A 24,534-nucleotide genomic window follows, 5' to 3' on the forward strand; every position below is an offset into this window, starting at 1 on the left:
TGAGAAACTATAGCATTCAGATTGGAATTTAATATCCAACTGCTTTGATTTGAATGTGTGTGTCCCTTGTAAAGCATGTGTTGGAAACTTAATCCATTCTCAAGAATTCTGTTAAAGCAGCACAAGATGGACTAAAACACCAATGGTTATCATTTAATCAAGAAAATAAAGACCTTTTTAGAGATTGAGAGTTTACTACAAACAGATCCTAAAAACAAAGTCATCCAAAATGTTATCATAGATGAAGGAACTTTCATATTGATAAAAGGGTCAATTTATTAAGAAGACATAATTCTAAATATGTATGCACAAAACAGTTGAGTTTCAAAATACTCATGTGTTTCAGAACCTGAAGACCAACCTAAGAGAACCTGAAGAAGAAATAGACAAACCTACAGTTATCATTAAAGATTTCAACACTACTCTCTCAGTAACTAATAGACAAAGTAGACCAAAAATCAGTAAGTATATAGAAGATTTAAATGCCAGCAACCAACTTGGCATAATTGACATTTATAGAAAATTCTACCCAACAACTGCACAATACACATTGTTTTCCAAGTACACTGAAGAGTAACCATGACAGATGATATACTATGCCAATAAATTAAAGTCTCAATAAATTCAAATGAATTGAAATCATAACAGAGTATGTCCTCTGACCCAATGGAATAAAATCAGAAACCAGTAATAGAAACATAACTTAAAAATTTCCCAAATATTTGAGCATTAAATAAATTTTAATACACCCATGGGTCAAACAATAAATAAAAGGAGATTCCAAATGAATATAAATAAAAATAAAATATCAAATTTATGAAATTCTGTTAAAGAAATACTTAGAAAACATCTATAGGTATAAATACTTATTTTGGAAAAAATTTTAAATCAGTAATCTGTTTCCATCTATAAGAAACTAGAAAAAGAAGAGCAAGGTAAATCCAAAAGAAACTAAAAAAAGGAAATGACAGAAACTACTGACTATTGTCTTAGTCCATCTGGAAAGCTATAACCAAAATACCTTAGACCAGGGAATTTGTAACTAACAGAAATTTGTTTCTCACAGTTCTGGAGGCTAGCAAGCCCATAATCAAGGTGCTGGCAGATCTGATACCATTTGAGGGTTCTCTGCTTCAAATATGGTGCCAGGCTGCTATGCCTTCACATGGTGAAAAGGGCAAAAATGGACAAACAGATTCTCTCAAGACTTTTTGTAAGGGCATTCATCCCATGCAGTCCTTACAACCTAATCACTTCTTAAAGGTACCACATCATAACACTATTGCATTGGAGATTAAGTTTCAAAATGAATTCTGGAGAGATACAAACACAAACCATACCAATTGTCAATAAACAACTGGAAATTGAAATTCTAAAACCTATAACTTACAAATAGCAACAAAAAACAAAAAAACATACTATGCAAAACTTCTACATTGAGAATGATAAAATATTGTGAGAAATTAAAGAAGATATAAATAAATGGAGTGAGACAATATGATTCTGGTTTGGTACATTTAATATTATTAATTTTTTTATTCTAATTTGTTATATATGACAGAAGAATGCATTATAGTTCACATTACACATACTGAGCACAATTTTGCATATCTCTGGTTGTATACAAAGTATATTCACACCATTTGTATCTTCATACATGTACTTAGGGTAATGATATCCATCTCATTCCACTGTCTTTCCTACCCCCCTGCCCCCTCCTTTCCCTTACCATCCCTTTGCCCTATCTAAAGTTCCTCTAATCCTCCCATGCTCCCCCTCCCAACCCCACTATGAATCAGCCTCCTTATATCTGAGAGAACATTCAGCATTTGGTTTTGGGGGATTAGCTAACTTCATTTAGCATTATATTCTCCAACTCCATCCATTTACCTGCAAATGCCATGATTTTATTCTTTTATTGCTGAGTAATATTCCATTGTGTATATATTCCACATTTTGTTTATCCATTCATCTACTGAAGGAGATCTAGGTTGGTTCCACAGTTTAGCTATTATGAATTGTGCTGCAATAAACATTGATGTTGCTCTGTCCTTGTAATATGGTGTTTTTAAGTCCTTTGGGTATAAACTGAGGAGTGGGATAGCTGGGTCAAATGGTAGTTCCATTCCCAATTTTCCAAGGAATCTCCATACTGCTATCTATATTGGCTGCACCAAATTGCAGTCCCACCAGCAATGTACAAGTGTGCTTTTTTTCCCCCAAATCCTCATCAACAATTATTGCTGTTTGTATTCTTAATAGCTACCATTCTGACTGCAGTGAGACGAAACCTTAGAGTAGCTTTGATTTGCATTTCTCTAATTGCTAGAGATGATAAACATTTTTTCATATATTTGTTAACTTATCGTATATCATGTTCTGAGAAGCATCTGTTCAGTTCCTTGGCCCATTTATTGACTGGGTTATTTGTTTTTTTGGTGTTAAGCTTTTTGGGTTCTTTGTATGCCCTAGAGATTAGTGCTCTATCTGATGTGCGTTTGGTAAAAATTTGCTCCCAAGTTGTAGGCTCTCTATTTACCTCACTGATTTTCTTTTGCTGAGAAGCAGCTTTTTAGTTTGAATCCATCCCATTTATTAACTTGGCTGTGTATTCATCCGGTCCCGGGCTTCTCTTGGTTGGTAGGCTTCTGATAGTGTCTTCTATTTCACTGCCTGAAATTGACCTGTTTAAATTGCATATATCATCCTGATTCAATTTGGGCAAATCATATGACCCTAGAAATTTGTCAATGCCTTCAATATTTTCAATTTTATTGGAGTAAATGTTTTCAAAATAATTTCTAATTATCTTCTGTATTTCTGTAGTGTCTGTTGTGATATTTCCTTTTTCATCATGTACGTTAGTAATCTGAGTTTTCTCTCTCCTTCTCTTCATTAGCATGGCTAAGGGTTTGCCAAATTTTTTTTTCAAAGAACCAACTTTTTGTTTTTTCAATTGTTTCTTTTGTTTCAGTTTCATTGATTTCAGCTCCGATTTTAATTATTTCCTGTCTTCTGCCTTTGGTGTTGATTTCTTCTTCTTTTTCTAGAGCTTTGAGATGTAATGTTATGTCATTTATTTGTTGACTTTTTCTTCTTTTAAAGAATGAACTCCGTGCAATGAACATTCCTCTTAGTACTGCCTTCATAGTGTCCCAGAGATTTTGATACATTGTATCTGTGTTCTCACTCACCTCTAAGAATTTTTTAATCTCTTCCTTGATATCTTTTGCAACACATTGTTCATTCAGAAGCATATTATTTAGTCTCCAGGTGTTGGAGTAGCTTTTATTTTTTATTTTATCATTGATTTCTAATTTCATTCCATTATGATCTGATAGAATGCAGGGTAGTATCTCTCCTTTTTTATATTTGCTGAGTTGCTTTGTGGTATAATATATGGTCTATTTTAGAGAAGGATCCATGTGCTGCTGTACATTGAGAAGAAAGTGTATGCACTCGTTGATGGATGAGATATTCTATATGTCTTTTAAGTCTAAGTTATTGATTGTATTATCGAGTTCTATAGGTTTTTTTGTTGTTTGTTTAGTGGTGAAAGAGGTGTGTTAAAGTCACCCAGAATTATTGTGTTGTGGTCTGTTTGACTCTTGAACTTGAGAAGAGTTTGTTTGATGAACGTAGATGCTCTATTGTTTGGGGCAGGGGATTCCAAGATGGTGGGCCAGAGGGAGACAGCAACTAGTATCGATCCGTGACCCAGATCTTACCTAGTCAGAATACTGCATCTCAGAGAGTGTAAGAAGACCCCTATACAGCTGATTTCTGCAGAAATCACCAGCACTGTGACACCCGTGCAGGGCTCAGAGCCTCAACATTCAAGCAGGACTCCTGACTCCTGGCTCCCGAAACCCAAAGCCTGCAGATCTAGCCCATGCACAGCTCTCAAGCGGCTTAGCAGAATCACCTATCAGTACCTCTGCAGAACTCCAGACTGCGCTCGGCTCCCAAGCAGGTCACTTTAGCTACTACCTACCCACAGCACAAGGCCATCGCCCGGCTCCCACACCACACCAGACACCCCACTGCTGGAAGCAAACCAACTCCATCTTGGATAACCTTTCTCTCCATATCTGGTGGGGGCAGCTCTCAAATAGGATCTCCATCTGGCCAGGTACCAGGTATCCGACTCCCCCTAACCCCCAGTGGCGATAACTCAGCACAGTGACCACTCAACACAAAAACAGCTCCCAGTTGGGCAGCTGTGCAATGTGACCAGGACACTGCCCACCTGGTGTGAGCCTGGATGTGAGAGGTTCTGCAGGTGGGAACTGCTAAGTGAGAGGGGATGGGATTAAAGTTTGGAGCCTAACAGAGAGACCAGGAGCTGAGAAATCTCCAAGCAAGAGAGGGAGACAATACTAGGCACTCAAGTCAGATGAGTGGCCCCAAAAAGAGAGTGAGGTGCAGTCTCTCTGCAGGGACTGGCGAGTGGAACTCCCCACTTCCAGGCGCCCTACACCAGGACCAGTCTTCCCATCCTGGTTACCTACACCATCCAGAGGGCAAAGACACCAGCTTAAAACAGATTACCCCACCTATTAGATGAGGAGAGAAACAGAAAAGATACAGATCTCTAAAACTAGCAACAACCCTGTTTTCTTCTTCTTTTTTAAAAAAAAAATATTTATTTTTTAGTTTTTAGGTGGACACAATATCTTTATTTTATTTTTATGTGGTGCTGAGAATCGAACCCAGTGCCTCATACATGCTAGGCGAGTGCGCTACCACTTGAGCCACATCCCCAGCCCCCTGGTTTCTTCTTTTGAGTATTTATTTTTTTCTCTTTCTCTTCTACTCCTCTATCCTCTGGCCCTCACATCCCCAACATATGTGAAACCAAAAACTTTGCATAAAATAGGATTTTGAGGACTGAGTCATCTAAATAATATAGAGGTATTGTATATGCCCCTTTTTTTCTTCTTTTTATAATTTCATTTTTCTTTCCCCTCCAAATTTTACTATTTTAATATCCTGTATTTTTCTAAATACATGTGTGTTTGTTTTATGTACTCTACTGTCTTCCCACGTACTTGTCTACCCTAAATTACTTCTATTCTCTTGCTACTCACCCTCTTCACTAGATTTCCTCTTCATACTTCCTAAGATATATGTCTATACCCTCACATCCTACCTCCTCAGCATACTGTCCTATGCCCCACCCCTAGTTAATTTTTCACCATCAGAAACTGTAAACCTTTTTATGAAAATACTGATTATATATTAGATAATAATTGAATCCAACATTTCTGTACATTGAAACTAAACTGTAAATGTCTTAATAACAACAAATTGATCATAGGTGATATATTGTTGATATTGGGATCTGTTAACATTGTCCTTCCCCTCAAAGGAGGGATCTTAGAACCCTACAAGAGCACTACAAATGCATAGGTAAAAACAATAACACCCCAGACCCACTGAGCTGGAAAGGAAGACACACAAGCAATCTGAAAAGACAAGGGAAGAAAGTACCACAAACAAATCAAGACACCACATCATTAGAATCATTGGCAGCCACAGCAGAAAAATGACAGAGAAAGAGTTCAGGATGTACATGGTTAAAATGTTCTGTGAACTCAAGGAAGATATAAGAAAACAAATACAAGCAGTGAAAGATCACTTCAGCAAGGAGCTACATATACAAATCCAAGAAACAAAAGATCACCTCAACCGGGAGATAGAGGTTCTAAAAAAAAAAAACAAATAGAAATCCTTGAAATGAGAGAAACAATAAACCAAATTAAAAGCTGAAATTAAAGCATCACCAACAGAGTAGACCACTTGGAAGATAGGATGTCAGACAATGAAGATAAAATAATCTTGAAAAGAACACAGACCACACAGCGATAATGGTAAGAAACCATGAGCTGAACATTCAAGAAATATGGGATAGCATAAAAAGACCAAATTTAAGAGTTACTGGGATAAAGGAAGGCATAGAGGTCCAAACCAACGTAATGAACAATCTATTCAATGAAATAATATCAGAAAACTTCCCAAACATAAAGAATGAAATGGAAATCCAAATTCAAGAAGCCTACAGGATGCCAAATGTACAAAATCACAACAGACCCACACCAAGGCACATTATAATAAAAATGCTCAACATACAGAATAAAGAGAGAATTTTAAAAGCCACGAGAGAAAGGTATCAGATTACATATAGGGGGAAACCAGTTATATTATGTGCAGATTTTTCAATCCAGACCCTGAAAGCTAGAAGATCCTGGAACAATATATATCGAGCTCCGAAAGAAAATGGGTGCCAACCAAGAATCTTGTATCCAGTTAAATTAACCTTTAGATTTGAAGATAAAACAAAAACCTTCTATGATAAACAAAAGTTAAAAGAATTTATAGCTAGAGAATTGGCACTACAAAACATCCTTGGCAAAATATTCAATGAAGAGGAAATGAAAAACAACAATGAAAATCAGCAGAGGGAGATAGTACCCTAAAGGAAAAACTAATCAAAGAAGAAAATCAAGTCAAGTTAAATATCAAAAATAAAATATGGCTGGGAATACAAATCATGTCTCAATAATAACCCTGAATGTTAATGGCTTAAACTCACCAATCAAAAGACATAGGCTAGCAGACTGGATTAAAAAAAAAAAAGACCCAACAATATGCTGCCTCCAAGAGACCCATCTGATAGGAAAAGACATACACAGACTAAAGGTGAAAGGTTGGGAAAAATCATACCACTCACATGGAGTGCGGAAACAAGCAGGGGTTTCCATCCACATATCAAATAGAGTAGAGTTCAAGCCAATGTAAATCAAAATGGATAAAGATGAGCATTACATATTGCTCAAGGGAACCATACACCAACAAGACACCAATCATAAATACATATGCCACAAACCATGGTGCAGCTATGTTCATCAAACGAACTCTTCTCAATTTCAAGAGTCAAATTGACCACAACACAATAATGTTGGGTGACTTTAACACACCTCTCTCACCACTGGATAGATCTTCCAAACAAAAGTTGAATACAGAAACTACAGAACTCAATAATACAATCAATAACTTAGACTTAACTGACATATATAGAATATTTCAACCTGCATTAAGCAGATACACTTTCTTCTCAGCAGCACATGGATCCTTCTCTAAAACAGACCATACACTATGCCACAAAGCAACTCTTAGCAAATACAAAAAAGTAGAGACCATTCATTTTATCAGACTATAATGGAATGAAATTGGAAATCAATGACAAAATAAAAAATAAAAATTTCTCCATCACCTGGAAACTAAACAATATTCTACTGAATGAACAATGGGTTACAGAAGATATCAAGGAGGAGATTAAAAATTCTTAGAGGTAAATAAGAACATAGACACAACATATTGAAATCTCTGGGACACTCTGAAAGCAGGACTAAGAGGAAAATTCATTGTATGGAGTGCATTCCTTAAAAGAAAAAGTCAACAAATAAATGACCTCACGCTACATCTCAAAGCCCTAGAAAAAGAAGAACAAAACAGCAGCAAAAGCAGAAGGCAAGAAATAATTAAATATGAGCTGAAATCAATGAAATAGAAATAAAAGAAACAATTGAAAAAAATTGACAAAACAAAAAGTTGGTTTTTTGAAAAACTAAATAAAATTGTTTTGGCATACAAATTTATTATTGTTATGTCTTGTTGATGAATGGTTCCTTTAGGCAGTATGAAATATCCTTCTTTATCCCTTTTGATTAACTTTGGCTTGAACTCCACTTTATTTAATATGAGAATGAAAACCCCTGTTCGCTTCTGCAAAGCATGTGAGTGGTATGATTCTCCCCAACCTTTCACCTTCAGTCTATGGATGTATTTCCCTATGAGATGGGTATCTTGGAGGCAGCATATTGTTGGGTCTTTTTTTTTTTTTAATCCAGTCTGCCAGTCTATGTCTTTTGATTGGTGAATTTAAACCATTAACATTCAGGGTTAGGGTCTTTTTTTTTTAATCTAGTCTGCCAGTCTATGTCTTTTGATTGGTGAATTTAAGCCATTAACATTCGGGGTTATTATTGAGACATGATTTGTATTCCCAGCCATATTTGTTTATTTTTGTTATTTAACTTGACTTGGTTTTTCCTTTAGTGTAATGCCTGCCTTTGCTGATTTTCATTGTTGTTTTCAATTCCTCTTCATGGAATATTTTGCCAAGGATGTTCTGTAGTGCAAGCTTTTGAGTTGTAAATTCTTTTAACTTTTGTTTATCTTGAAAGGTTTTCATTTCATCATCAAATCTAAAGCTTAATTTTGGTGAATACAAGATTCTTGGTTGGCTCTTTCAGAGCTTAATATATGTTGTTCCAGGATCTTCTAGCTTTCAGCGTCTGGGTTGAAAAATCTGTACATAATCTAATTGGTTTTCCCCTATATGTAATCTGATTCCTTTCTCTCATGGCTTTTAATATTCTCTCCTTATTCTGTATGTTAGGACTTTTCATTATAATGTGCCTTGGTGTGGATTTGTTGTGATTTTGTACATTTGGTGTCCTGTAAGCTTCCTGAATTTGGTTTTCGAATTCATTCTTTATGTTTGGAGAATTTTCTGATATTATTTCATTGAATAGATTGCTCATTCCTTTGGTTTGGAACTCTATGCCTTCCTCTACCCCATAACTCTTAAATTTGGTCTTTTCATGCTAGTCCATATTTCTTGAATATTCTGCTGATGGTTTCTTATGATTTTCATTGTGTGGTCTACATTCTTTTCAAGATTATATATTTTGTCTTCATTGTCTAAGGTCCTGTCTCCAGGTGGTCTAATCTGTTGATAATGCTTTCAATTGAATTTTTAATTTAGTTTATTGTTTCTTTCATTTCAAGGATTTCTGTTTTGCTTTGTTTTTTGTTTTTTTTTAGAATCTCTATCTCTTTCTTGAAGTAATTTTTTGCTTCCTGTATTTGTTTGTGTGGCTCTTTGTCAAAATGATCTTTTGCTGCTTATATTTGCTTTTTTTATTTTTTTTTATTTGTTGATAGCCCTTTATTTATTTATATGTGGTGCTGAGTCAAACCCAGTGCCTCACATATGCCAGGCAAATGCACTACCACTGAGTCCCAGCCCTGTATTTGCTCCCTTACATCATCCTTTAATTTGCAGAATATTTTAAATTATGTAAAATATTCTATAATTTCTTCTCTGTAATTTCTTCTGCTGTGCTAGTCATAGATTCTAATAATGTGGTATCTTGATTTGTTTGGCCACTTTCTTCCCTTGTCTCTTCATATTGCTTCTGTTTCTTCCCTTATAGAACTGTGGATCCAAGGCATTACCATTTTTACTCTATAGGTTTACAGTGCCCCTGTAGGGATCCAATACCTCTCCTTTGAGGTGAAGGGCAACATTAACAGATCCCAATATAAACAATATACACCCCCCAAAACAAATGTTTGCTATTAAGACATTTACAGTTTGGTCATAGTATACTGAAATGGTGAATTCAATTATCATCTACAATATACTCAGTAAGTTTGTAAAAGGGTTTACAGTTTCTGATGGTGGACAAAGAACCAGGGGTGAGTAGTAGGATGATACGCTGAGGAGGTAGGAGGTGAGGATATAGAGTTATTATCCCCGTGGCTGCTGGGGAGATGCTGGGGAAAGGGGGGAATTAGGAACTAGGTACCTGGCCAGCCAGAGTTCCAAACTGGGAGTTGCCCCCACTGAAGATGGTGATGACGGTGGCCCAAGATGGAGGCACCTACTTTCAGTGGTAGGATATCAAGTTGGGTGGGGGGAGCTGAGCAATGGTGTTGGACAATGAGTTCAGAGACGAGCTCTGTGGCGTGCAATATGTGGCTGTCGGCTGACTTCAGAGCCTATGTGACGTTCTCAGGTGCAGACATGTGACTGCATGTAGGGGACTATCTGTGCTGCTGCAGAGTTCCAAGGTGGCGGCGACGAGGGAGCCCCAGGTTGGTAGCTAGAGGTCCACACGGGAGTGGTGGCTGGAATTCCTCTGTGTGGGAAGCTGCCGGGTGTCCTGCATGGGAGCACTGTCCATGATTTCTGCTCAGGAGGGTGGCCAAAAGTTCTGCGGGGGTGCTGCTGCCAATGGTCCTGCTCAGTCACCCAGTAGTCCTGTGTGGGCAAGTAGTTGGGAGACCTACTCTGAGCTGGGGCCTGGAGCCCTGCACCGGCACAGTGACTGCAATTCTTGCGCAGGAGCAGGAATATCGCTTGAAGAGAAGCAGTATTCTCACTACTTGAGTCCCAGGTCATGGAGCAACACAGAATGCTGTCTCCCTCTGGCCCACCATCTTGGATCTCCCCAATATTGTTAAAATTTAAACTGTCACCAAACTTACCCATCAATTCAATGCAATTTCAATCAAAATCTTGGTAGGCTCTTTAATAGAAACTGATAAATGATTACTAAATGTACATGGAAATTCAAAAGAACCAAGGATAGCCAAAATAATTTTGCAAAAGGATAGACTTTAACATCTTATATTACTTATGATAAAGCTAATCATCAAGACTGTGTCATACTTGCCTAAGGACACACATATAGATCAATGGAACAGAACAGGGAAACCAGAAATAGACCTACACATTTATGGTCAATTGCTCTTTGAAAAGAGTAACAAAGTAATAGAAAAACTGTGTATCTATATTTCTTTAAATAGATATCAGTGTTCACCATGTATGTAAAAACTAACTTTAAGTAACTGATAGGTCTAAATATAAAAATTAAACTATAGCTGGATGTGGTGGCACATGCCTGTAATCCCAGTGACTCGGAGGCTCAGACAAGAAGATTGTAAGTTTGAGGCCAGCCTCAACAACCTAGCAAGGCCCTATACAATTTAGTGAAACACTATCTCAAAATAAAAAGGGTTGGGGATATGGCTCAGTGGTAAAGTGACCATGGGTTCAATCCTCAGTATCAAAAAAGGTAAACTATAAAACTTGAGAGAAGAGAATATAGAATATCATGTACCTTGAGGTAAGATTTGTGTGTGTGTGTGTGTGTATGTGTGTGTGTGTGTTTTATAGTACTGGGGATTGAACCCAGGAGTGTTCTACCACTAATTGACATGGCCAAGCCTTTTTATTTGATGTTATTTTTTAAATTTTGAGACAGGGTCTCATTAAGTTGCCAAGACTGTCCTTGTTATTGCAATCCTCCTGCCTCAATCTCCCAAGTCATTGGAATTATGGGTGTGGGCCACCACATCTAGGTAGGGAAAGATTCCTTAAACATGAAAAGCATTAATCATAAAAGGAAAATACTGACAAATTGGACTTCACCAAAATGTAAAACTGTTATTTGAAACACATCTTTGAGAAAATTAAAAAGCCACAGACTAGAAGATATTCACAATTCATATATACAATTTATATACATATATATTCACATGTGCACATAATACACACACATACATATATACACATATATATACATACATACATGAAGAGGACTTGTCTCTACAACACAAAAAAAAAACTCTTACAACTGAATCATAAGAAGAAAAGTAAATCAAATTTTTAAATGAGCAAAATACTTTAACAGATCAAGAATTCCACTTCTAAGCATATATATAAGAAAAGACTACGTGCATAAAATGCCTCATATATGAGTGTATATAGCAGCTCTATCCATAATAGCCAAATAGCGGAAACAACCTAAATGTCCATTAACAGAGAAATGGATAAGCCAATTGTGAAAACATCTATGCCATCGATACTACTAAATAATAAAAAGGATGAATTACTGATAGGTGAATCTCAAAATTATTGAACTGAGTGAAAACAGCCAGACATAAAAAAGCATATTCTGTATGATTTCATGTATATAAAGTTCTAGAACAGTCAAGTCTAACCTATATTGACATAAAACAGACCAATGGTTGCCTAGAGCTGAGGGCAAGAGGGAGGAGATTAACTACAAAGAGGTATGAGGAACTCTGAATGGAAGATGAAAGTGTACTATCTTGATTATGCTACTGGTTACTAGTTATTTGGTATGATTGGTATCAACTGTTGAACTCATCACATTTTACACTTAAAGTAAGTCCATTTTATTATAAATCATACCCCAATAAAGTTTACTAAAAATAAAAAAAGCATTTGTGGTGGGTTTGTAATTTGTCAACTTACCTAAGCTGAAGTGAATTTCCCACTACAGTAGTCTCTCAGTATCCAGGATTGATTGGTTCCAAGACCATCTGTGAATACCAAAACCTGTAGATGCTCAAGCCTCTTATATAAACTGCTGCAGTATTTGCATATAGCCTGTGCATATCCTCCTATATACTTTAAATCATCTCTACATTATTTATAACTGCTAATACAACATAAATGTTATATTAATAATTATTATACTGTATTGTTTAGGGGATAACAACAAGGGAAAAAACCTGTATATATTCAGTACAGATGCAACTATCCTAGGAACAACTACATTTTTTATGCATAGTTGGTTGAATTTGCCAATACAGAACCCAGATGGGGACCCATGGATAAAGAGACTGACTACATGCCCCTTCCCATGCTTCCAGTTAGGGTGGGCTATAAGAAAGCTTCTAGTGTGAGATGAGGAGAGCAAAAGAGAAACAGCAGCCATTTTGTAACTCCAACATGTTATTACTTCTGATTTACCTTGTTGGTATGAGGCAGTGACTACAACAGAACCAGCAAGGTCAGAGGCAACAAGAACTAACATGGGTTTCAGTTCATCCTCACAGGTTCCAGTTCTCGCTTGTGGTCTCCAACTTGTCCTTGCTCTCTCCTACTTGACTTCCTTCTTCCTTTGCTGGCTGCATGCCCTTTGCTCTTGAATTGCCAGCATCAGATGTAAAGACAACAACCTTACAGAAACTCTTTTACTAGCTCCAACAATTTCCTAAAGTTTAATCCTTGTAACACATCAATATATAGACATGTATTCATTCCTGGTGGTTGTGTTTTCTCTGATTGAACCTTTACTGATAAAGCCCTTTCAGGGTACAAACTTCCTTCAGCCACTGTTATCACTGTTATTATGTAAAATATTTTCCAAAGGAAAAAATTACACAGTACCACTAAAAATCTATATTACATAAATGGGAAAATAAATGAGATATCAAAAAGCTGGTTACTACTAGAATCATTGTTTATTTAATTTCTTTTTTGGCGGGGGATGGGCGAGGTAGTAGGGATTGAACTCAGGGGCACTCGACCACTAAGCTACATCCTCAGCCCTATTTTGTATTTTATTTAGAGACAGGGTCTCACTGAGTTGCACCTCGCCATTGCTGAGGCTGGTTTTGAACTCATGATTCTCCTGCCTCAGTCTCTTCCCTCCCAAAATATATGCATTGGTTAACAATAATGGGGGAAATAATTGAGAAAAAAAAGACCACAATTATACCAATAATAAGGGTCATTATAGTTATTGGGCTGGGTGAGGTGGATCTGCGTTCCTAGTAGTTAAGACCAAGAAAGAAAGAAAACTAAAATATTCAGCTCATGTTTATAAACTTATTCACATTAAAATAAGAAAGAAATAGTCATATCTATGGGTATCCTCATTTCTACAACTGGTCACAGGGTCATAGTTGGTATTCATAACTATCTTCTTTCACTACTTAGTCTGTATTCTCTTTGTCCTCAGGAAGCACCTCAGCTAGTAGTGATTCTTTACCTGGTGGGCTTTCTTGACACCTGATCAAGGTATGTGTGTTAAAGACTATAACAGAGTCCTGGCCATCCAGGTCAGAGGCAACAAGAACTAACACAATTTTCAGTCTGTCCTTGGCTCCAGCTTGTACTACTGGGTTCAATCTTGTCCTTGATCTCCCTCACTTTCTATCCATGTTCCCCCACTGTCTTCCATGTGGACAAGTTTCAGCATGAAGCCTTACAGAAACTGGTTAATCAGTTTGTACAATTGTATAAAGTCAAATCCCTATAACAAATGCATAACAAATATCTATCTTCTAGATGTTCCACTTCTCTACCTGAACCTTGACTGTTAAATGAAATGTTATAAATATTTCCTCTCAACTTAAGCACAAGAATCCCCACTACCACTACTTTATTTGATAAATCATTATGTCGATGATTCTTGCCAATTAAGAAAAATAATTAAAATATTTAAGAAATAGGACTTTCTTTAGTTAATTCTTCTATAGAATTAACTATTAGAAGTAATGAGATTGGTCTGGGGATGTTGTATCCACCGAAAACTGAAAAATAAATATTAAAAAAATTCTCTCTCTCTCTCTCTTTCTCTCTCTCTCTCTCTCTCTCTCTCTCTCTCTCTCTCTCCTCTCTCTCTTAAAAAAAAAGAAGTAATGAGATTGTTCAACAAGGTTGTTAGATGTAAAATTCAAAGACAAAACCAATCCCTTCTTCTATACCAGCATCAAAAAATAATGAAAATTTTAAAATAACAATAAAAGCTAAGGTTCTTTGATATAAATCTAACAAAAAATTTGTAAGACATTCATAAAGAATATTATACAATTTTATGGAAAGTTATAAAAAAGTGACAAATAAATGGGAAGATATACCACATTTGTATATGTGAATTCTCAACATCATAAAGATATAAAGTCTCCTGAAATTGAACTATAAATTCAATGTAATTTCAATCAAAATTTCACCAGGATCTTTCAGGAACTCAACAACCTCAATTTAAAACTCTTAAGAAAGTAGAGGACCGGAGCTGGGATTGTGGCTCAGTGAAAGAGCGCTTGCCTAGCATGTGTGAAGCACTGGGTTCGATCCTCAGCAGAACATAAAAATAAATAAATAAAATAAAAAAGTTCTCCAACAACTAATAAAAATATTTTTTAAAAAAAGAAAGAAAGTAGAGGACCAAGTACAGCTAAGGAAATCTTAAAGATGACAAGGAAGATTTATCATTCAGGTATTAAAACCCATTATAAAACTACAGTAATTAAAAGTATTATTTTTTCAATATTATTTTAGTTGTAGATGGATACACAACATCTTTGTTTATTAATTTATTTTTTATGTGGTGCTGAGGCTCACACCCAGTGTCTCACATATGTGAGGCAAGTGGTCTACCATTGAACTACAACCCCAGCCCCCAGAAATATTATTTTTAATACAAACTAAATTCATAGGCCTTTGGAAAAAATAGCTCAGAAATAAGCACATATATATTTTCATATTTTATTTTATAAAAGTGACATTATAAATAAGTCTAGAAAAGATGAACTATTCGTTAAATGGTGGTAGATCACAAAAGAAATAATTCTGATTGATTAAATGTGAAAAGTAAAATTCTGAAATGTTTTGATGTATTAGATCATATTGAAGAAAAAACAACCTTACATATGAAAAAGACACAAAAACAATGACAAATCAAGCCACATTATGTTTTTTCAAAAATTTTTCTTTTAAATATACAGACTGAAATTTTTATGAATGAAATGGTATGAAATCTGAAACTTAATTCAAAATAATTCAGGAAGCAAGGGGAGGAATCAATGAGGGGCAAGTAGTGAGAAGAAGGCTGGGAATAGGTTGGGTATAAATCAAGTAAGATTGGACATAATAATTGTTAAAGCTAGGTGATGGACACACAGGGGTATACTATGCAGTTCTTTCTACTCTGGTATACATTTGAAATTCTCCATTTAAACTTTTTAGCTGGGCACAGTGGCACACTCCTATAATCCCACCATCTTGGTAAGCTGAGGCAGGAGAACTACAAGTTCAAGACCAGCCTCAGCAATTAGTCAGGCCCTAAGTAATTTACCAAGACCCTTTCTCAAAATAAAAAAAAAAAAAATACAGGGGGGTTCTGGGGATTGGCTCAGTGGTTAAGCACCCCTGGGCTTAATCCCCAGTACCAAGAAAAAAAAAGATTTTTTTAAATATTCTTTTTTGTTATACATGGGCACAATATCTTTATTTTGTTTATTTATTTTTATGTGGTGCTGAGGATAGAACCCACAGTCTCACGCGTGTGAGGCAGGCGCTCTACTGCTGAGCCACAACCCCAGCCCCCAAAAAAAGGTTTTAAACAAGAGTCAGGAAAGAAGAGATAATGCTTAAGAACAAAGTCAAAATATAGACTGGGCGAGTATTTTTGTAACACATATGACTAACAAAGGTAACCTCAACATACAAAGATCAACAATGTACTAATAAAAATGACAATAAAACATCTGGGCATGGTGGCACATGCCTGTAATCCCAGTGGCTCAGGAGGCTGAGACAGGAGGATAGCGAGTTCAAAGCCAGCCTCATCAATGGCGAGGCACTAAGCAACTCAGTGAGACCCTGTCTTTAAATAAAATACAAAATAGAGCTGGGATGTGTTCAGTGGTCAAGTGTCCCTGAGTTCAATCCCCAGTACCCCCCCCCAAAAAAAAATGACAATAAAACAATAACCAAAATATTTGAATAGGTAGTTCACAGAGTAAGAAATCCAAATGAGTAAAATACAAAATATGCTCAAATATCGACTGCTCTTACAATCCAGAAGTTGTAAGTTTAAATATCATTTTACCATGAAATAGTCTATATAAAACCAACTATAAAAATTTTATAACAAAATAAAAATAAAAAAGACTGGGTAGTGCACTGGTAGAGCACCCCTGAGTTATATCTCTACTATCACAATAATAATAATGTCTAATAAGATTAAGTGACAGTGAGGATTTGGAGCTATAATAGCCTTTGTGAGTAATTTGGAAAGCTAGTTGACCATATATAGTGAAGTTGATTGAGTGCCTATTCAACAATCCAAGATTCCACATGTTTCTATCTACCCTGGCAAAACTCTCCCACATGTGCCCAAGTAAATATGTACAAGAGTTTATTACAATACTGAAATCATGAAAAAAATAGAAATAAATTTCATTTCTATCAATTTAGGAGTAGACAAATATCTAACAATAGTAAATCTTCAGTGGATTCAAATACATATGAGAATGATGCATACCAACTTTAGTATATTGGTTTTATCTGCAAATGGAAGTAGGGTAGAGAAGATGAAGCTTTAACTAAAGAATGTTTTATTTCATTATATTTTTAAAGAATAAAGTCACCAAGGCCAATGTTAATGCTCTTTTTGTAATAAAGGATATGTGTTGGTTATTCTGTTTTTTCATGTTTTTTAATGATCTTTAACAAAACATTTTAAACCCAACAAATCCACCTTTTTTTACTTATACTACGCCAAATGATAAGTGAGACCTTTTTGTCTCGTTTCTCATGAAAATAACTATTTTGTTTTTGGCAGAGAATATGTTCCAAGGTCCACAGTGGATGCCTGAAACCACGGGCAGTACTGAACTGTATAATTTAATGCCGTTCCCATCTTAACTAATAACCACTTATGTACACTGTGGCTGTAGCTTTTTCACTTGGAGGTTTGACAGTAAAATTAGCACATATTTCTTTTTTTCCTTCCTCACAACTTCATGGATTAGAAGATCTGTTCTTAACCTTAGCAACCTCAGTATGTAATTTTTTGCTAAGTCAAGAACATATTCTCCTAAAGGAAGCACTTCACAGCTTCTCTTTGGCACATGCTAATTGCCAGCATTATTATTCTTGCATTCAGGAGCCATTATTAAGTAAAATAAGGGTTACATGAACACAAGCAATGCAATATCACAATTGATTTGATAATCAAGATAGGTACTGCCTGGCATGGTGGCTCTGCCTATAATCCCAGTGGCTCAGGAGGCTGAGGCAGGAGGACCGCAAGTTCAAAGCTAGCCTCAGTAACTTAGCAAAGGCCATAAGCAATTCAGTGAGACCCTGTCTCAAAATAAAAAATAAAAGGGGCTGGGGATGTGGCTCAATGGTTAAGCATCCCTAGGTTCAATCCCTGGTACCTCCCGCAAACAAAATAGCTACTGACTGACAAGTGGGTATAGCAGCACAGATATACTGTACAGAAGGGTGATCTATGTCCTGGGCAAGATGGAACAATATAGGGCAAGATTTCATCACACTACTCAGAATGACACACAAATTAAAACTTATGAGTTGTTTATTACAGCTAACTGATAGAAAATGAACCTGGATAAACAGGAACTACTTTAAATAGGACAAAAAAAATCACATATCAACTACATGACTTGAACATTGTTAAATGGTCCTTTAAAATAATTCATCTAGAAAAATAAAGCTAAAGGCAATTTTTTCTCTATCTTCATTACAATGGACTGAATGTTTGTGTCCCTCCAAAATTCATCCATTGAAATTTTAATCTACAATGTGATGGTCTTAGCAGGTGGGCTTTTGGGAGGTGATGAGGTCATGAGGGTGGAGCCTCCACAAATGGGATTAATGCCTTTAGAGAAGAAAGTCCAGAGTGCTTTCCTGCCCTCTTTCTGCTCTGAGGATACAATGAGAAGTCAGCATTTTGCAGCCCAGAAAAGTGCTTTCTCTGAACCTGACCATGCTGGCCCCCTTATCTTAGACTTCTAGCTTCCAGAAATGTGAGAAATAAATTTCTGTTATTTAAGCCACCTATTCTCTGGCACTTTGTTATAGACACTCAAACTAAGACATTCATCTTGACATTTGCCTTGGCATTTGTAAGAACCTAGAGTCTCATGAATGTATAATTACAAAATAATTTTAGCATTTTAAGCCTAGACTTAGCATTTAATCCAACATTCACTCAGGAATTTTTCCAAAAAAAAAAAAATAGACCACAAGCAAAAAGACAGACTGGGAAATGTCTGGGGCAGAAGGCATGGTGGCTTCTACTTTCCTAGGGACAATCCCTTTTATTATTGCTATTGCAAGCTATTCTAATACAATGCTATTATTTTAATATTAATTTTGAGCATTGTCTTTTATGTTAATTTAAGAAAATCATTGGAATAGCTAGTACCCACTTAAAGAAAATACCAGTGGAGATTACTGGGACCCTAATACCATGTCTTAAGAATCCTAGCAGTGGAATGAAATTAGAGTTGGCCCTCTAATGCAATTACATATAAATCAGCATCCTCAAGTAGCTTTATTACATTTTACCCCAGCTGGTAAAATATTCTCTACTCCATCCCCAACAGATATAAACATGTTACCTAAGCAAATTTCAGTTTTGCAATATCAGGATAAAGAAAAAGTAATTGGGTCACAAAAGCATTATGCAGAGCCCCAGGAATATGTCTTTACTGATGTCAGCTATTGATGTCCACTCAAGAACTCAGACCTGGTTTCAGGCTTAAGAGGGTTGTCAGAAAATGTGAAATACAGATAGGACTGGAAAGGTATGAAATTTATCACAGGTTTCTCCTTCTCCAGAATTAAAGCTGTCAGTCAGGCAGGGGGAAGACAAATGCGACATGAACTCTGAAATGCTCTTTTTTATTTATACACTTCAGCAGTTCATTGTTGCCTTAGCTCCTGGAGGTTAAAACTAATGAGAAGATGAATAATTTCATGTAAGTCAAGAATATGAAAATTGGATATGTTTTAAATAGTCATTATATAAAATATGGTTTTTTTTATTACTTTTAACTTTTGTATGGTAGACTATCTTGCTAATTCAATAAAAAACTTTATGAAGGTGAATGAGTAATGTTTGTAAATTTCTTTAAACTCCTTGGATGAAAGATGCTATATAAAACCAAAGTATACTATGCTGCCCAAAGTGTACTATTTTATTTCATAAACTGCAGCATAAAAAGCTGTGAATAAAATCTCTCGGTGGGTTTGAGAGGATGATCATTACCTTCCCAGTCCCGGTAATAGATCTCCCGGCTTCTGCGCAAACAGCAACTCCTGTTGTTTGTTGCTGCCCAAGTTTTGAATACTCACAGGCAAATACTGACAGGACAAATTTTATTTTTTATTTTCTGGCAGTGCTGAGGATTGAACTCAGGGTTTCACACATGCTAGGCAAGCACTTTACCACTGAGGCACTTCCCGAGCCATTATTTTGTTTTTTATTGCAGTGCTAGAGACTGAACCCAGGGCTTCACACATGGTAGGCAAGTGCTTTACAACTGAGCTACATCCCCAACACAACAGGTCAAGTTTTGGGGGGGTTGTTTGGTGTGTGTGTGTGTGTGTGTGTATGTAAATAGGTATGCACTCAAGTGGGAAATAAGTCATGAATAAGATGAATGGATGTTTGATTAAATATAAGCTTATGGACAACATTTATTTATGACTTGCATGTATTGCATTTCTGAAGCCAGTATATTATTTTTTTAAATAGGCAATGGCAGGGGTGGGTAACTTATTTTCAGGGTCCAGAAATTGAAAAGAAAAATTTGTGCTTTCTCATCTTGTGACATCACTGAAATTTATATGTAATGCTCCAGAATTAAATCACTCAACAAAGATAAATTGAGTGCCTTTAAGAAATTCTCACATCCTAATCCCCGTGTTTGTTGAATTGGAAAGTTTAATACAAGTTTATTACCCTGACTGCATTCAGACAGTGATGAAGGAACACAAAACATGTTTGCATCAAAAGTTAAATAATTAGTACAGACAACAGTATATGTCACAAGATGCCAAAATGAATAATCTGAGCAGTTAAGGCTGTGTATTCAGAGACAGGAGAAGACAAAGAATCAGGGGTAAATGGGCCAAAAGAGTCATAGAACTGACTATAAAAGCGTTTTCAGTGAGGGAATGGGAGAGATGAGGTTAGAAATGTAGTTGGAGGGCTGGGGTTGTGGCTCAGTGGTAGAGCTCTCACTTCACACGTGTGAGACCCTGGGTTCGATCCTCAGCACCATATAAAAATAAATAAGTAAAATAAAGGTATTGTGTCCAACTACAACTAAAAAATAAATATTTTTTAAAAATAGAAATATTGTTGGATAATACACTAAATTGAAATAATATTATAGTTTTTCATTTTCTTCCTCAAATATAATTATCTACAATTATTTAGTTTGTCTTTAGTTTAAGTCTCTAAATATGAATATGCATGCTGCCCAGTACAGAGACACACAGTTGGTCTTGCTTTTGCAATAAGTACAAAAGAACAGGTGGTGATAAGATCTTAGTTGTTGATGATGATAATGTTTAAAGTGTTATTTTACTTTACATTGGCTTTTTTTTCCTGACTTCTCTTCATCCAATAGGCTCACATCACTGTCAGCAGCCCCCAAACACTTGAATATATTTGCTATTTGAACATTCTCTTTCTCTCTATCTCTTCAGTACTGGGGGGTTGAACCCAGAGACACTCTACCACTGAGCCACATTCACAGCCCTTTTTATTTTTATATTTTGAGACAGAGTCTCACTAAGTTGCTAAGGCTGACCTCAAACTTGCATTCCTCCCACATCAACCTCCCAAGTAGCTGAGATTATAGGTGTGTGCTACCGCACCCAGCTGCTATATCTCTAATTCTTTCTATCTTAGTCTAGACCACTAAGTAGGCAGTCTTGAAAGTTTGATTTAAAAACAAAATTAAGCATATGTGGAGAAACCAGAACCCTCATATATTACTGGTGGTAAAATAGTGCAGTAGCTATGGAAAACAATTTGGCAGTTCCTTAAAATATTAAATATAGTGTTACCCTATGACCTGGCACTTCCAATCCTAAGTATATACTTAAGAGAAATGAAAACATATGTCCACATAAAAACTTATACTTGAATGTTCCTACAGAATTATTCACAGTCACAGTAGCTAGAAAGCAAACACCACACAAATGTCCATCAAATGGTGAATGAATAAAGAAAATGATATGATATAGCTATACAATGGAATATTATTCAACCATAAGAAGGAAGAAGTACTGATGTATGCTATACAGAGATAAACCTTAAAAACACGTTAAGTAAAAGAAGTCAGTTATAAAAGACAACATATGATTCCATTTATATAAAATGTCCAGAATAGGTAACTCTATACAGTTGGAAAGCAGATTAGTGGTTGCCAGGGACTGAGGATCAGGGAGAGTTGGGTAGAATGTGGAATAAAGTATATGATTCCATTTATATGAAATGTCCAGAAAAGGCAAATCTACAGGGACGGAGAGTAGATTAGTGGCTGCCAGGGCTGAGGGGCAGAGGGAGTTGGGTAGAATGGGGAGTGACTGCTGAAAGGCTTATTTTGGGAGTGATGAAAACAGTCTAAAATTGCAGTAGCAATGGTTATAGTCTAAATATATTGTGAATGTGAATATACTAAAAAGTATTGACTTGTACATTTTAAATGAGTAAATTGTATGTTATGAGAATTGTATCTCAATAAAACTTTTAAAAATCGAACACATAATGACATGAAGGAAATGCTTATGGTACAGCATAAAGGGACACCAGTTGCACAGTAGAACCAGATTTCCTTCCCTTTTTGCAGCCCTTGCAGCGCCACAGCAGCCAGCTTGGCAAGAACTGTCTGAGAAGAGGAGATGCTGGCTTGTTGAATCAACTGTAAGAACTCCACATGCAAATAAGTAACCTCACACTGGATGTAGAAAAGACATCAGAAGAGCAACTGAAGACAGGCAGCTGGCCTAGCTCAGGGTTTTATGAGCTGAGTGAAGGGGCTTCAGGATCCCTTCCCAGTTCCTCTAATCCAGTGTTCAGTATTTATCCAATTGTCATTCCAACACCAGCATTTACAGCCCATTGAAGGCAACCTTGACTATCTCAAATGGTTGCCCCAAATCTACAGATCTCTTAAGATGGCTGAACTAAAAAGAAGGCCACTGTGAACACCAGGCTTCAAGAGCAATTTACCATAACCCCCTCCATACCAAGATTTATTCTATTTTGTGTGTGTGTGGTGCTGGGGATAGAACCTAGAGCTTTGGGTATGCTAGGCAAATTCTCTCCACTGAGTTATACTTCCAACCTGTACCACAATTCCCTTGATGTCATTGCATATGTAAATCCTAAGTACCAGTGTGATTTGGTATCTAAAAATGGAAATGATACATATCACCACACCAGTCCACTTCATGCTGTGGCTATGTAGAGCCTAATGTTTTTCCTTTGTCTGATGGGCAATGGGCCAAGGGGACCATAGCAATGACATTTGTGTTGGATCTGAACTAGATGCCACCAAAAGTTCCTTACCATCTTATGGAGAGCAGGCTGTGCCCTAATCTGAGTTACTCCATTTTCCATTTTGAGTACATGTACCAAGGCAAACTGACTCTAAGCCTTATTTGTGTAAGTAAACCACCATCTGCCCACCACAACCATAAGGCACAAATTGATGGATAACTCCTAAGTGCCAATTTATAAAAGTAAATCAAGGAGTACCTGAGCATGTGAGCATCCCAAATTATCAGGAACACCAGACCTGGGAGCTTATCAACCTCACCAGATACAACCCCTTCACCTAAGACCCATAAAAGGAGGAATCCTTTAAGACATTACCTGGTCACATGAACAATCTTCAGAAGCCTTGCCCAGGAAAATCACCACAGCGACTAACCTCTGATTTACTGTCCCCATCGAGCTTCAGCATAGTCTGATTTCTCCTGTCCGTGACAATCATGCACAGCCCACTCCAAGATGACACTCTGAAACTTCCATCTGCTTGAGCCCTCTGCTTTGACAACTCTGCAGAACTGGTTCATTAAAACCCTTATCTGACCACCTACAGTTAACTCTGAATTCATCTCTATCTCCGCCTATGCTCTTGGCACAGATCCAGCTTTAACTCTTTCTTAGTCTTTTTGTGACCTATTATGTGTGACTCGAGTGTTACAGATGTTAGAAATTAAGATTGCAATAAAAGAACTTGTGTTTGCTTGGCTTGTTGACTATCATGTGAATAATAAGTATTCTGTGAACTGCTTCCACTAAAAGTGGTGTAGCGTGTTATTCAATAAATCCTGACATTGTAGAAAGACACAAATGTTTTTAATCTATGTTAATGGCATAGCTCACTCACAACACATCTCCAACCAGGCTAAGGTCTGCTTCCTATTCTCCATCCAGTAAGAAAATGGTACATTCTGAGCCTCATGCAGAAAACAACACACCCTTCAAAGGTCCAACAAACCCAGGACCCAAATGATAGCTGATCCCATATAAGGGCATCTGTAGGATGGGAGCGAGTGTGTCAGGGCCACTGGGGACATCTAACAATGGCAATGGTGTGATCCTTAAGAATTTGAAATAACTGTGTTTGCTCTCTGGCAAAATATCCTCTTTGCACAATAGGGCATTCTCCCCACCGAAGCAATCCTCAAAAGAATCAAACGCAGAACAACTGAAGAGCAAGAGGTTGCCCCCACTAGAGAGCTGCTAGCCAGGTGCTGTTACCGCTGTTTTGAGTGGAAAATAGAAGGCTTTATTGAAAGACTTCTCCCAGAGGAAGAAGGGGACCCAAAAGGCAATAGCCGTGGATGGGGGAGGTCTTCCCTTTTTTATCCTAAGTTCTTCTTTTAGTCTGCCCATTCATGTCCTTTGTTTCCCTTTATCTTGCAGTGATAGAATGCAGGTGGGAAGGCCAAAAGGTAGAAGATATAGGTGGGCTGGAGGAGTAATCTGGGCAAGAAGGGCCTGGGGCGGCTTTTGATTAGCACTTCCCAGTTTGCTGGGAGCTGTTTCATTAACAGTTCCTTAGGACCCATTCTGGGCC

At 36.8% G+C, this 24,534-nt stretch overlaps 1 pseudogene; it reads left to right on the forward strand.

The window, feature by feature from the left end:
- The window catches only part of LOC143639391 (dapper homolog 1-like), a 79,286-nt pseudogene extending 55,085 nt beyond the window's left edge, over positions 1 to 24,201 (forward strand).
- The last annotated feature ends 333 nt before the right edge of the window (positions 24,202 to 24,534 follow it).

The sequence above is a fragment of the Callospermophilus lateralis genome, chromosome X, assembly GCF_048772815.1.
Source record: "Callospermophilus lateralis isolate mCalLat2 chromosome X, mCalLat2.hap1, whole genome shotgun sequence".
NCBI lineage: Eukaryota > Metazoa > Chordata > Mammalia > Rodentia > Sciuridae > Callospermophilus > Callospermophilus lateralis.